Raw genomic sequence first — 13,253 nt, 5'->3', positions numbered from 1 at the left:
CGTTATATTACTAAGACACTGAGTTTTTTTTTTTTTTTTTACTTCATGTGCATTGGTGTTTTGCCTGCTTATATATGTCTGTGAAGATGCCAGACGCCCTGGAATTGGAGCTGCAGATAGCTGTGAGCCACCATGTAGGGACTGGGAATTGAACCAGGGTCCTCTGGAGGAACAACAGTGCTCTTAACCTCTGCGCCATCTTCAGCCCTGATAGTGTTACTTCTTTGGACTACTCTGTTTAGAGCCACCTCAGGTCAGTAAAGGAAGCATCTGTAGCCCAGAGCTCCTATTCCTGAATGTCCACCATTTGGGGGGGGGTCCACTTTTTAATCAAAGGAGAAACAAAAGAAGTTGTGTAGAGCTGGGAAATAGAAAACATACATGATTTGTATGTTAGAAATATTCTTGCTTGTTTGTATTCACAGTGCAAGGGATAAAGTCTAGGACCTTCTAAATGCTAGGCAAAGGGCTCTACCCCAGAGCCACACTTCAAGTCCTAGATAGTTTTTATATACGGCTCCCCGTGACAACATGATGTATGAGTTGTGCGAAGGCCAGGGAGTAGAAATCTACAAAGTAGGAGAACAGTGGGGAGACTACTGTGTCCAAATGTAAAAGGACATGGCCTGAGCTGCGAAGGCGGACAACAGACTAAGATTCCAGACATGTTTAGAAGGTAGAAGACATTCTTGACTTGGGCCTGGATGAATGGAATGAAAGGACAGGAAATTTCTATACTAGTTTCAGATTTAGGCAACTGAGTGGCTAGATACAGGGAGACACAATATAACAAAAGATGCAAGCAGAGAAGAAATAGAGTTCAGTTAGATAAAACCAGCGATGTTGATCATAAGGAATTGAACCATTGAATAAAAATAAAGATGTGTGTGTGTGTGTTTAAGTTGTAGGTGTCTAAATGTGCATGAGAGTGCGCATGTGTGTGCGTGCGCGAGCAAACCAGAGGGCAGCCTTGGGTACTCACGGTGTCTGCCTTGTTTTGTTTTGTTTTGTTTTGGAGACAAGGTCTCTCACTAGGACCTGGAACGCAATGGTTAGGCTAAGCTGGCTCCCCACTCAGCTTCAGGGATCCTCCAGACACTGGAATCACAGCTCACACCACTGCCATGCTTGACTTTTTAATGTGGAGCCTGGGGATTAATCCCAGGTTCTCACACTTGGTCTCCCCTGCTCAATCTCATAAGAGTATAAAACTGACAGATTTCCCTCTCTGTGTAATTTTGAATGGAAATGTAACGAGTAAGCCTTCTTACGTCTTAACGCTCCCAAGCCACGTCTGCATCCTGGCTCCCTGGATTTACCGCTTTTCCCTTGGTCGCTGCTGCCTTCGGTTCTACGTCCCCGCTTTCTGTCTGGTAGATTGTGCTCTCTTTAACTTCACAAGAGGACATCCATGCCTAGGTGACCTCTGTGTACCTTTAAAGAGAGGAATGTTTGATTTCACCAAGCCGCCAGAAGTGAGCAGAGTGGAGCATCATATACTCAAACAGTGGGCCTACTTGCCCATCAAAAAGAAGGCTTTTCAGCAGGCAGTTTTCACTTCAGTTTGGTTGGGGCCCACCCCAAGGCCAAAGCCCAACTTGTATTTCCTTACCTGGCCGAGAAGAGATCTGCAACCCTTTCTCCTAAATACCAACAGCACGTTCCTGCCATTCTCCAGTAGAGTGTGGGAATTTGCAGAGAGGGAGCTGGTGACACTTATAATTTATTTCTTTAAAGACTTATATGTGTGTGTGTGTGTGTGTGTGTGTGTGTGTGTGTGTATGCATTCTTGGAAGCCCTTAGCTTATAATCACTCACCAGTGATTATAAGCTGCTTCTGTGAGAGCTGAGAACCAAACTGGGTCTTCTGTAAGAGCAATAATGGCTTAACCACTCAGCCATCCTTCCAGTTCTAGCAGTCGGAATAAAATTTAGCATTTTAGGCAAAGAGAAAAACCTGCTTCGCAGACAGGAAGCTGCAACTTTTTCAGTCTTGGGGATCTGATTACTTGATAACCTTGGGTTTTTCAAACCCTTTCACCCTCTCTAAGCTCAGCGCTTAATCTTCTACGTCAAAGCATCTCAGATTTCCTGGATTTCTGAGCTCTTATCCCCACCTGAACACTGCAGAGTACATGCCATTGATTATGAAAGAGATTTAGCCCCAGACATTGTGGCTCTCCAGCTTGTAAACTTGTATAATATTTCCTCTCGGTAGGTGAACTGTATTTAAGCACAGATGTAAGAAGTGATTTCTACCTCTATCATAATTTCTTTAAATCATTTCTTAGGTGGTATTTGATTATAATCTAAATTTCACTAGCCTTCAGATGTTTCATTCCCATCCCCCAATTACAAAAACATTGAAAATTTCTTTGACTTTTTTTTTTGGGGGGGAGTCAGGGGCTGGGATTGGACCCAAACTTTACATATGCTTGGCAAGTGTTTTGCCATGAAGTTTATATCTCAGCCCCTCTGGTTTTATGATATAATAAAAATGTTCCTTTTTTTTTTTTCTTTCCAAAATGGCTTGACATTGGATAGTGGAGTTAGACCCAAGGCTATGGAAAACATCGGCCTAGCATGAGCGAAGCTAATCTTTTGACCTCTATCCACAGCTATGCTATATGCCTATGGGCATGCATTGACACACAAATGCACACACACACCACACACACACACATACACACACAGAGGAAAAAAACTAATTAAAAATTTTTAAAAATGAGAAAACATGAGTCAGATATGATACACACCTGTAATTCCAGTACTTGGGTGTCTGAGGTAGGAGTCTCATGGGCTCCAGGCCAACCTGGTCTAAGAAGAACTTATCAGGTCAGGTTGGACCATACAGCAAGACTTTATCTCAAAATACAGAAAGGAGGGGATAGGAGAAGAGAGGAGGAAGGCAAGAAGGAAAGTGAAATGAAGAAAGATTGCCATGAGTTTAAATTGTGAATTCCAGGCCAGCTTGGGCTACAGAATGAAAACATGTTGCATACTCTTGAAATAAAGAAAAGTAGGGAAGAGGAATGGAGAACAAGGAGAGAAAGACAGAAGCTGGGTGTGGTGGTTAATGGCTCTAATTCCAGCACTTGAGAGCTTGAGGCAGGAGAATTTCGCTAAGGTCTTGGCTGTTCTGGGGTGAAGGGGCAGGGAAGAGGAAAAGATAATGTTGGAGATTCCCAAAAGTGCAGGGAGGTGTGGGAAGAAAATACAGTTTGGTGTATGATACCAACCAGTCCACACAGAGGCCATGCAGGCAGGCAGCAGAGGTTTCGTGAACTCTGGGCGCACCTCCATGCATCTCTGGATGCCCCTGGAGGCTGCAAGGGCTTCCTCCATCCAGGCTGCCTCCACAGCATCTGAAGGGCAGATGAACATAGACACCTGAGTGCTGAGGACGTTGGGTTTTGCTTAGTTCTAGGCTCTAGGCAAAGCTAGAAGCGCCTCAACTCTTTTAGGTTTGGCTTCTGAAGTTCTCATGTTTTTTTTGGTCTCATGTCATTGTGGATGAAGTAATCTTCGCACGAACGCACCATTCACCGTGCCAGGATTTGTGCGGTTTGGTGCAATGTACTAATGAGGACATTTTGGACCTTTTGACCATCTTTTAGGGACAGCAGTTTGGAACTACTTTCCAGGGCCAAAGGACCTAAGGCAGAATGTGTCAGCAGGAAGACTGAAGTCACTAACAGGGAGACAACAAACATCACTCTGTCTGCATAAGAAGGACCACAACTTAACCCACTGATTGTGTCTATTCAGTGTGAAGAGAAAGATAGCTCCAAAACACAGCTTTAAAAAAAAAAAATCTGTCACCCACACAGCATTTCGCTAACCTTGATCAGTTCTAACATTTTCCACCAAGGCCTGGGGTTTTAAGGACATTTCCTCCACAGCAAAATCTGTTGAGTTGGTGAAGGAAACATCTGAGACACGGGGCAAGAAAAGAACAGTAAACGGTCATCTCGTTCACTTGTTCACGCTTAAGCACCAAATGCAGAAACAGTGCCTCAAAAAGCTGACCCAAGCTTGGCGAGTACAGCTAGGAAACCAAGTTTTGCTTCTCTACAGATGCCAGGAAAAGGCCTGGCACTCACTGGTGGATGACAGCTTCTAAAGAACAGGCATATGTGCCTACACTATGCAGACTTTGGGACCAAGATGAAGACTCAAGCATCGGTGTGGGTGTGAGAGCGCACGCACATACACAGACACACACCTCATACAACATTGCTGAGTCTTTTGCCTAGTCATTGCTTACAGAAACTGTTTAACCTGGGACAAATGGCTCAGAGTGAGTCTAGGCAATTCCTGGTCTGGTTTCATTGTGAGCTAAGAATTAATTCTTTATTTTACATCTTTTCAAAAGGTGGGTTTGATTTTGTGTTATGTGTTTGAGGTTTTTTACCTGCATGTATGCTCACACATCATCTGTGTGCAGTGATGATGAAGGTCAAGAGGGAACACTGGATCCCCTGGAACTGTACTTACCAATGGCTGTGAGCCACCATGTGGGTGCTGGGAATCGAACCCAGGTCCTCTGTAAAAGCAGCCAGTGCTCTTAACTGCGGAGCCATCTTTTTAGCCACTCATTTTGTAGTTAATGCCATTAAAATTAGATTTATTTTTAGCCAAATCTGAGCAACCTCCAAGACAAACCAAGGATCCATATGCATTTGGGAACCTGACTGCCTGACTGTGTTTTACGGTGATGATCGGTTACTGCCTGGCAGTTACTGGAGCTACACGGTGGCAAGAGTATACGGTAGAGATGAAGCCTACGAGATGGCCCTCCATGAACAGTCTTCAAACCTGACAGGAGAGACAAGACAATCAGAGGCCACAGCAACAATAACAGAAATGGCATCACTGAGTGCCATGATGCCTCTCAGGTTATATGTGCTGGTAGCGATGAGTGAAAACTGAGGTGATCAGAAATGGAACCTGTGCTTACCATGCTACTGTGTGAAGTAGAGAAGAGTAGACGTTTTAGGCTGGGAACAACAGGCCTGAAATCTGGAAGAAGACACAGCAGTGGTTGGGAGGAGTGAGTGAATGAATGGCCCCAATAGGCACGTAGTTTTGAATGCTTGGTCCCCAGTTTGTAGAACTGTTTTGGAGATATGGCCTTGTTAGAGAACGTCTAATACAGCCTTCAAGAGGTTTCAAGAGACTCATTTCCCAGTCTCTCTCTCTCTCTCTCTCTCTCTCTCTCTCTTTCCTTCTGCCTCCTTCTTGTGGATCAGGAGGTGAAGGTTCTTAGCTGTTGCTGCCACAATATGTTTGCTGCATCATTACAGACTCTAATTCTCTGAACCTGTATGCTACTTAAAGGTTTTCTTTCCTGAATTGTCTTGGTCATGGCGTCTTATCACAGAAACAGACAATTACAGACTCTTTGAGCATCGTGGGGCAGCAGGGCTAAAGAGATCTTTGGTCACATGTTACGAACAAGTGTGTTCGGAGCCTCAACTTGGTTTGTGCTATCACCTAAAGTGATCAAAGCTGGGGTCCAGGTGCTTCACGTCTACAGTCCCAGCATTTTTGGCAACTGAGGCAAGAAGGCAGATGAGCATTCAAGGCCACTCTAGTTTGCACAGTGAGTTCTGGCCGGCTTGAGTTTCAGAATGACAGCCTGTCGACAAAAACAGTAACAAACTGTGCAGGGTAATCTCAGCACTCAGGAGGCAGAGTCAGGAGGGCTATGGAAAGGTCAAGGTCAGCACACTCTACATAGCAAGTTCCAGGACAGCCAGGGCTGCATAGTGTGACAACATTTACACACTATAAATATCAGTCTGAATCCTCAAGTCCCTCATATAAAACAGCATGCATCGTGTTCACATATAATGTATGTGTATGTTTCTGCACACTACAAATTACTTGTAGATTCATTGTAACACAAGTTTAACGCAGATGCTATGTAGGTAGCTGTTAAAACTGTCTAATTGAATATATCTAATAATAACTGCCTAGGGAATAAATGATACCGGAAACAGTCTGTGTGTTATGAACACAGGAAATTTATTTTTCAGGCATTTTTGTCCCTTAACTGGTTAAATCTGAGGGTGCAGAATCTACAGAGATGGTGAGCCAGCCCACTGCATATCAATATCATTGAAATTTAAAATAACTTTAATTAAATACAAACAACCATAAACCTACAATTTCACCAATAGTATCAGTTCCACTTGCCAGGTGGTACTGGTTTAATTACTATGTAATAAATTTGCTATTATCAGGACTTCGTTAATCAAGTTTCAAAAAATTAATTTTCTTATTTAATTTACTTTATGTGTTTTGTCCCCATCTGTATGTCTGTACCTCATGCATGTTGGAACCCACAATTGTCTGAAGAGGGCATCAGAGGCCCCGGAACTAGAGTTACAGATGGGTGTGAGTCTCCACATGAGTGCTAGAAATTGAACCCCAGTCCTCTGAAAAAGCATTTCTCTTAACCTCTAAGCCATCTCTCCATGCCAAAAAAAAGATATATATTTTAATAAATTTCGTTTGTGTGTTTAGTGCTGGGTGTAGTGGCAGTAACAGATATAAACTGGCAAACTAAGAGAAAGGCCTGTGCCATACATGTCCTGGTGGAGAGACGGTAGAACTGAGAACTGTTACAGTTAGGTTAGCCAATCACCTTTCTCAGCTCTGCAAACAGACAGTTCTTCCTACCGTGTAGGGGCAGGTATTTGACTTTGTGTGTACATGTCACAGGCATAGATTCGGGCTGTCTTATTCTTTTTTTTTTTTTTTTTCTTCAGCTGCCTGTAACAAATCCTTAACTTGCCATTTTAGGCATAAGAAATCAAGGTCTACATTGATCGGGTTTTTAAAACACTTGTACATGTTTTTGCTCAGCCAGGGACAAAGGTCTATGTATAAATAAGTGTGAAAAGAAATGAATCCATTGGCAACCTAGGATTCATTGCTCAAATTACCCAAATGATGATATTTTGTGGGAGAAACTCTTCACAGTTTTTCAAGAGGATGTTCTCATGTAATCCTCACATCAGGCCCAGGGAGTGCCCACATTATTTTAAGCTCTTGGTTTTCAAAAGCGCATACTGAGATGGAGGCTAAGTAATTCGCTCATCGTCACCTAGCCTGTGAGTGCTGTCACTTGGATTTCCACCATCTTCCCCAGGAGCATGTCCACAGTGGTTGTCATGTGGTGTTATCTTGCTGTCACACGATGCCAACCTGACCCCAGCCAGCATCCTGCATGACAGCATAGATGGGATGCTTACTGCACTGGGGGTGGAGCCTGGAACTGCCCACGCTGAAACTGAATCCCAAAGCCAGTCCAGAACAAGAGGTTTCAGGTCTTTGGAGGCTAAAAATCCGCACCCATCGGTCTCTAGGGGTCCCTTTGTGTAGGTCAACACCCAATTGCCCTTCAACCATGCAGAGGTAAGAAAGCTTCAAGCTTTACACAAAATCTGTCTTAAACACTGTTTTCATGAGAAAGATGTTAAAGGCGAAGGAAATAATGAATTTTTAAATGGCACGCTGTTTCTTAGGCTATCCTATCATTTCTTCATCTGACTTATACATTGTACACACAGTCCATGTACGTGTTTAAAATGTGACACGATATGCTTCATGAAAGAATCCATCAAAACGAGTGTTGCTTCCTTTGTGAAGTGTCTACATTTACTTTAGACACATTTTCACCTGTTGGAAATGCAGAACAGAAACAAACTGAACCTCTTGTAAAGGCTTCCTTTACCACTCATCAAATAAAAGATTCTATGATTCAGCACGTTTCCCTTTAAAATAGATCCCATGACCTGAAATTAAATGCCCCTTGACTTTTTAAACATGGTACGCACTGTAAATCTTTAAGAAAAGAAACTCATTTATTGGATCTATAAAACCCAAGCAAAGAATAATATGAAATGGCACTAATGGGAAGCCATTCCCTGAAAGAAGAGGCAAAATGGAAGCTTCTAGAAAAGGGCTGAATTACCCAGTATGTTTCAAAGAATTAATGTGTGCTTGTCAGAAGATTGTGCCTAATGATATTCTCCTTTTGAGGCTGTGAAAGGGTGACATCTAAGAGATAAGAGAAATTGCTGACCAGAATGCGATTGATAACACCTTTGTTCTCCATCACAGGTGCTGAGGGCCAGCCGCCATCAGCTTGAGGGGGTGAATCCGGCAAATGACATGAAGGTTCTTCACGGCAGAATCACTGCAGGGAAGCTTCAAAGGTACTCGTCAAAGCTTTGTCTCTTAACTAATTGCTCCAGGGCACCTGAGCACTATGTGCTGCTCTGGCTAGCGGAAAGGAAAGTTTAAGTGCTAACAGGAACCAAAGTCCATGGTCCTACCCCTTCCTATACCACTGTCCATCTTGGTGAAGAGAGGTAAGAGAGGCCTTACATATGACCAATCATGTCATGTCAGTCCTCAGGAGTGCCATAAACGGTTCATAATAAAGAGTCTCATGACCTAACATGACTTGGTATTCAAAAACTAGGTAATTTCTGCCTCACGAGAGTCAAGAAATGAATGGCCGCCATCTCAGTCACCCCAGTGTCCTGTAATGTTAAAAGCGCATAGATGTCACCAGCTTGTCCATAGCTTCTCTTCACATTTTCTGATCTAAGAGGATAAGTGGTAGCACCTCAATTGATGTGGGGGTGGAGGACACTGTGGAGACCCCTGCCACAGCAATTAGACATTGTTCCCAAGAACAATATTGGGAGCTGGATTCCCAGGAGTTTACACGCCAATGGGTTGTTCCTCAGTTGTTCAACTTTCCCACAGCCCAAGCAATCTTGTGCAGTAGAAACTGTTGATTGGTCTCAGAGTTCTCCTTTTCAGCATCCTTCATCTTTTACTTGGTTTTCCTTCAAAGGCTTGCACTGACCCAGGCTGTCTTGGAAACAGTCCTCTAATCGCCAGAAAGTCCATGAATCTCACACAGGAAAATAAAACAAAGCAAAACCTTCTGTTCTGTCTGGATTTCAGTTCTGTCTTCCAAGGGGTGTTTTTATTCACTTTCCCTGTGCCTGATGAGTGAAAAGGAAAGGGCTGGAAGTGTCTGGCTACCCAGGATGGGTTGAGTGTCTCAGCATTCAATCCCAGACACTCATCAGAAGCTTTCCTCTGTCACATGTCACTAAGACATTCAGTTTACTCCACCTGTCATCTGCAAGTGGAATCAATAAAGGGGAGATGTTGAGAAGGAGCCTTCTTTATGTCAAAGCTGGGTGCAATATGCCTGTAATCCCAGAATTCAGAGGAGAGGAAAGAGTATCCAGAGTGCAAGGACAGCCTGGGTTACCCAGCAACCCCAGGGCTCAAGCAAAACAGATGCTCCTGCAAGCAGGGGAGGAAAACACCTCTGAAGAGAAAAACAGGGCCCATGCTTAGGAGAAAGTTCTCTAGAGTTCTCTACTTCTCCATTCAGTTTACCAAACAACTGTGTGAACTTCAAGGCCAACGCGTCTGCATTTCTCTGGGACCAAGGTTGGCCTCATGTGTGATGCCACTGAAAATAAACTGCAGAGGAGACGGAAACCTCAACATTAACCATTGCTTTCCCAAGGGACTACTGAAGCCCAGCTATTCCATAGCATCTTAGGTTATCCCATGTTAGGAAGCGGCCACTTTTCTGGAATTCTGTGTTGTGTTGTGTTTTGTCTGGCCATCGCCTTCTCATTTCACTCTTTCCTCTTTTTAATGGGAAAGTCTCCCCTGTAAGTGTTGCACCCTTTTTGGTTTTTTGTTTTGTTTTGTTGGTTTTTGTTTGTTTGTTTTGAGACAGGGTTTCTCTGTGTAAACTTGGCTGTCCTGAACTTGCTTTGTAGACCAGGCTGGCCTCAGACTCACAAAGATCCACCTGCCTCTGCCTCTCCTCCCCTGCTAGGATTGTTTTCTTGACTGTTTTCTTGATTGTTTTCGGATCAAAGTGCTTTGCTCAATTGTAACCATGCAGGACCCTTAGTTCTCACTAACCTGTGGGTTCCCTGTACAGCTAGTTCCAATCTCCTTTTTTTTTCCATGAACTGAAAAATTCAAATATCAGGGCTGACTGGCAGTCTATCCTCAGCCACATCTGCATTCACACACCCTCCAGCCTCCTGTGGAGGGAGTTTTGTAGAAAGAAATGAGTCCTTTTAGAGTGGATCTACATGGTTAGAACCATTTTACTGACTGGCATCTCCTCAGAATTGTGTCTTGTGCCGTTTTCTTTGCTCCTCGATTCATACCATCACTGAATCGTGTTCTTTTGCTTCATATTCCTCAGCATTAAGAACTGCTTGTTGAGAATAGGAAGGTGTCTCAGCCTATAAAAGTGCTTGCCTCTGAAGCCTGGTAGATAAAGTTGACCCCCCAAAAACTATGCAAATGTAAAAGAAGAGGCCACTTCACAAAGTTGTCCTCAAACCTGAAACATGTTCATGCCCTTTGTATTAATATAGTTAAATACATATGTGCACACACACACACACACACACACACACACACACAAACATATGAAGCGCTTGGACTGGAGGTGTAGCTTAGTGCTAGAAGACATTCCTAGTGTGAACAAAGCCCTGGTTCATTCTCTGGCATCACTAACTAAATAAACCGGCTTTCCTGTTTTTAGAAGTTCTCATTATCTCCAAAATATGTACCTCAAATGCCTGGACCAGGAGTTACTGTGGACAAACCTCAAGCCCCTCCTGATTGGTGCGTTAGTGACTTTGCTTGCATGCGGTAGCATTCTTGACAGGAACAACCCAAGCGAGGCCATTTTATCCTGCCTCACACTTTCAGGGCGATCATGACAGGACACGGTGGCAGCAGCTGCTTTGTCTGGTTGGGGAGAGCTTACAAAATCACTTGTTCACATCCTGGCTGTTTCAGGAAGAGTGTTTTGGTGAAACCGTAAACAGTTATCACCTTTAACAGTATGCCCCTAATGGCCTATGCCAACTGCTGGGCCTTATGTCCTGAACATTCTAAACACCTTGCAGACAATGTCAGCAGCTGGGGATCAAGGAGTCAAAACCATGGGTCCATGAAGGACATTTCACATTTAAACCACTCCAGCTTGGTTCCAGAAAACTGACTTAAAAAAAAAAACGTTTATTTTTATTTTATGCATATGGGTGTTTTGCCTCCATGCCTGATGCCCATAGAGACCAGAAGAGGATGTGAACTGGATTTTTCAGACAATTTTTAAGACACCATGTAGATGCTAAAAATCTGGTCCTCTACAAGAGCACCAAGTGCTCCTAAGTACTGAGCCATCCTGAAAAAAAACAAAACAAAACAAAAAAAAACTTGAAAAACATTTTTCAAATTGCTTATTATTTGTGGGTGTGTAAGAGAGAAATAGAGAGACAGAGAAAGATACAGGGACAGAAAAAGATGCAGAGAAAGAGAGAAACAGAGAATGTTTATGGGTGTCACATGGGTATACCTTTCTAACCCCTAGAAAACTGACTCTTGTTCTAAGGACAAATAAGTTGTAATGCAGACGTCACCAGAAAAATGCTGAAAACTCTGTCTCAGGACACTTGGGAACTTCAGGATTCACATTAAAAAATATTCACACATAGGAGCAGATTATTAACTTTCACCGAGCACAGTTTCCAGGTAGAAATATGCCTGTTAAGAGAGAAACAGCTGGTCTAGCCCCTCCTGGGCTCTGATATGGCACTACTGGGACCAGGTTTGGTGCACCTACGTGGGTGAACTTACAATGGCGATGTTGTTTGTAAGGAGATTAAGACCTCATGGAGCCCTGTTGATGGTTACTTGCTTTTGTTTTGAGATAGGGTCTCCCATAGTGCAGGCTGGCATCGAACTCACTATGTGTCCAAGAATGACCTTCCTATCTACACCTCCCAAGTGTTGGGATTTTTGGACTACTAAACCCAGTTGCAAGGTTCTGAGGATTGAACCCAGAGCTCTGTGCATGTTGGAAAGCACTACCTTCCCAGTCCTGAAGATACCTAACTAGAATAGATATTTTATAAGACATGTTTCACGTATTTACTTTCTGTGTGTGTGTACTTGTGGGAGTCAGTTCATTCTTTTCACCATGTGGGCCCTGAAAGCAAAGTCAGGCTGTAAGGTTTGGCAACAAGTACTTTAATCCTGCTGAACCACTTTGCCACTAAGGTAGGAAACTTTTTTCAAATTGTTTGTTATTTGTGTGTGTGAAAGAGAGACAGACAGACAGAAGACAGAGAAACACACACAGAGAGACAGAGACAGATGGTGTTTATGGGTACCATGTGGGTGCATGAAGGCGAGAGGGTATAGGCTCACTTGGAACTGTAGTTACAGACAGTTTTCAGGCACCATATGGGTGCTGAGAACCAAACCTGGGTTTGTGGAAGGAGCCATTTCTCCAGCTCCTGTAGGATGAGTTTTTACTCTCATAAGCATGCCTTCCATAGCTCTATGCTTGTGACACTTTATTCTATACAATATTTAAAGTCAAATACAATACATTAATATAACTGACTTTCAAATTTCTCAGCAGCTGCACTACTAAACCATATCTCTTCAAAAAGTCTGTTTTTGAAGCAGATCCTAAACACAGTGCAAATTATTCGTCTTGATAAGCAATTAGCATTGAATGTTTTCCCAAATTCATGTCAACCACAGACTCTTGTTTTAGGGAGACTCTTTCACTAGCATTTCTCATTAAAGGAGGCACCAGAAAGCTAAAATTATTTTAAAGTATGCATTAATTGTACAACAGCATAAGAGCTGCCTACTGTGAAATTTTTAAAAACATTAAAAAAAATTACACACAACTCAAATGCACCAGTCTTTTCTGTGTGAATACACATTTGGTATAATAATAGAAAATTGTTGCTGCTGTGTGGCTGCTTTTTAGTTTTATCTATTTGTGTGTCGTTGCTACCCTGCTGGGGATTAAATTCCGCCCAGCACTCTACCTGCCACCAAAAGGAGCAATTCTACAGGGTAATGTTTAGTCTCTCATAGAATTGCGCTCATGGAAGATAGGGGATTTTATTCTTATTGTCCTTCTTAGTCCTCCTTGACTTGTGCATAACACTCTCTCACACGGTCTGGGACACAGAAGTTGTTCTTCCTTTTTTGCTACAAGACACAGCTCCTGAAGCACAGTGGGTAGGAAGTCTATGTGGCTGTATTCCAATGTTGTTTTTTATTTACACGTGTCCTTTTTCTTTCACCCTTCTGAGGCCAAAAGACATTGACATGTGTCTTCAATAAAAATTTAGCCGATGCCCAAGGGT

At 43.0% G+C, this 13,253-nt stretch overlaps 1 protein-coding gene across 8 annotated transcripts in view; it reads left to right on the top strand.

Moving 5' to 3' along the window:
- Sulf1 (sulfatase 1) overlaps positions 1-13,253 on the top strand; it is a 226,594-nt gene that overhangs the window by 96,375 nt on the left and 116,966 nt on the right. For 5 of the 8 annotated variants that reach the window (XM_060385852.1, XM_060385847.1, XM_060385851.1 and 2 more), the window contains exon 2: positions 8,134-8,228. The gene's annotated coding sequence lies outside the window, so the exon portion shown is untranslated. Of the gene's footprint in view, positions 1-86; positions 254-3,423; positions 4,376-8,133; positions 8,229-13,253 lie in introns of those variants that run through there. The other 3 variants (XM_060385849.1, XM_060385848.1, XM_060385853.1) reach the window with 2 other exon arrangements.

Source organism: Meriones unguiculatus, chromosome 6, assembly GCF_030254825.1.
Source record: "Meriones unguiculatus strain TT.TT164.6M chromosome 6, Bangor_MerUng_6.1, whole genome shotgun sequence".
NCBI lineage: Eukaryota > Metazoa > Chordata > Mammalia > Rodentia > Muridae > Meriones > Meriones unguiculatus.
The sequence above is the reverse complement of the archived record's forward strand: the minus strand, read 5'-3'. Positions and strand labels throughout refer to the sequence as shown.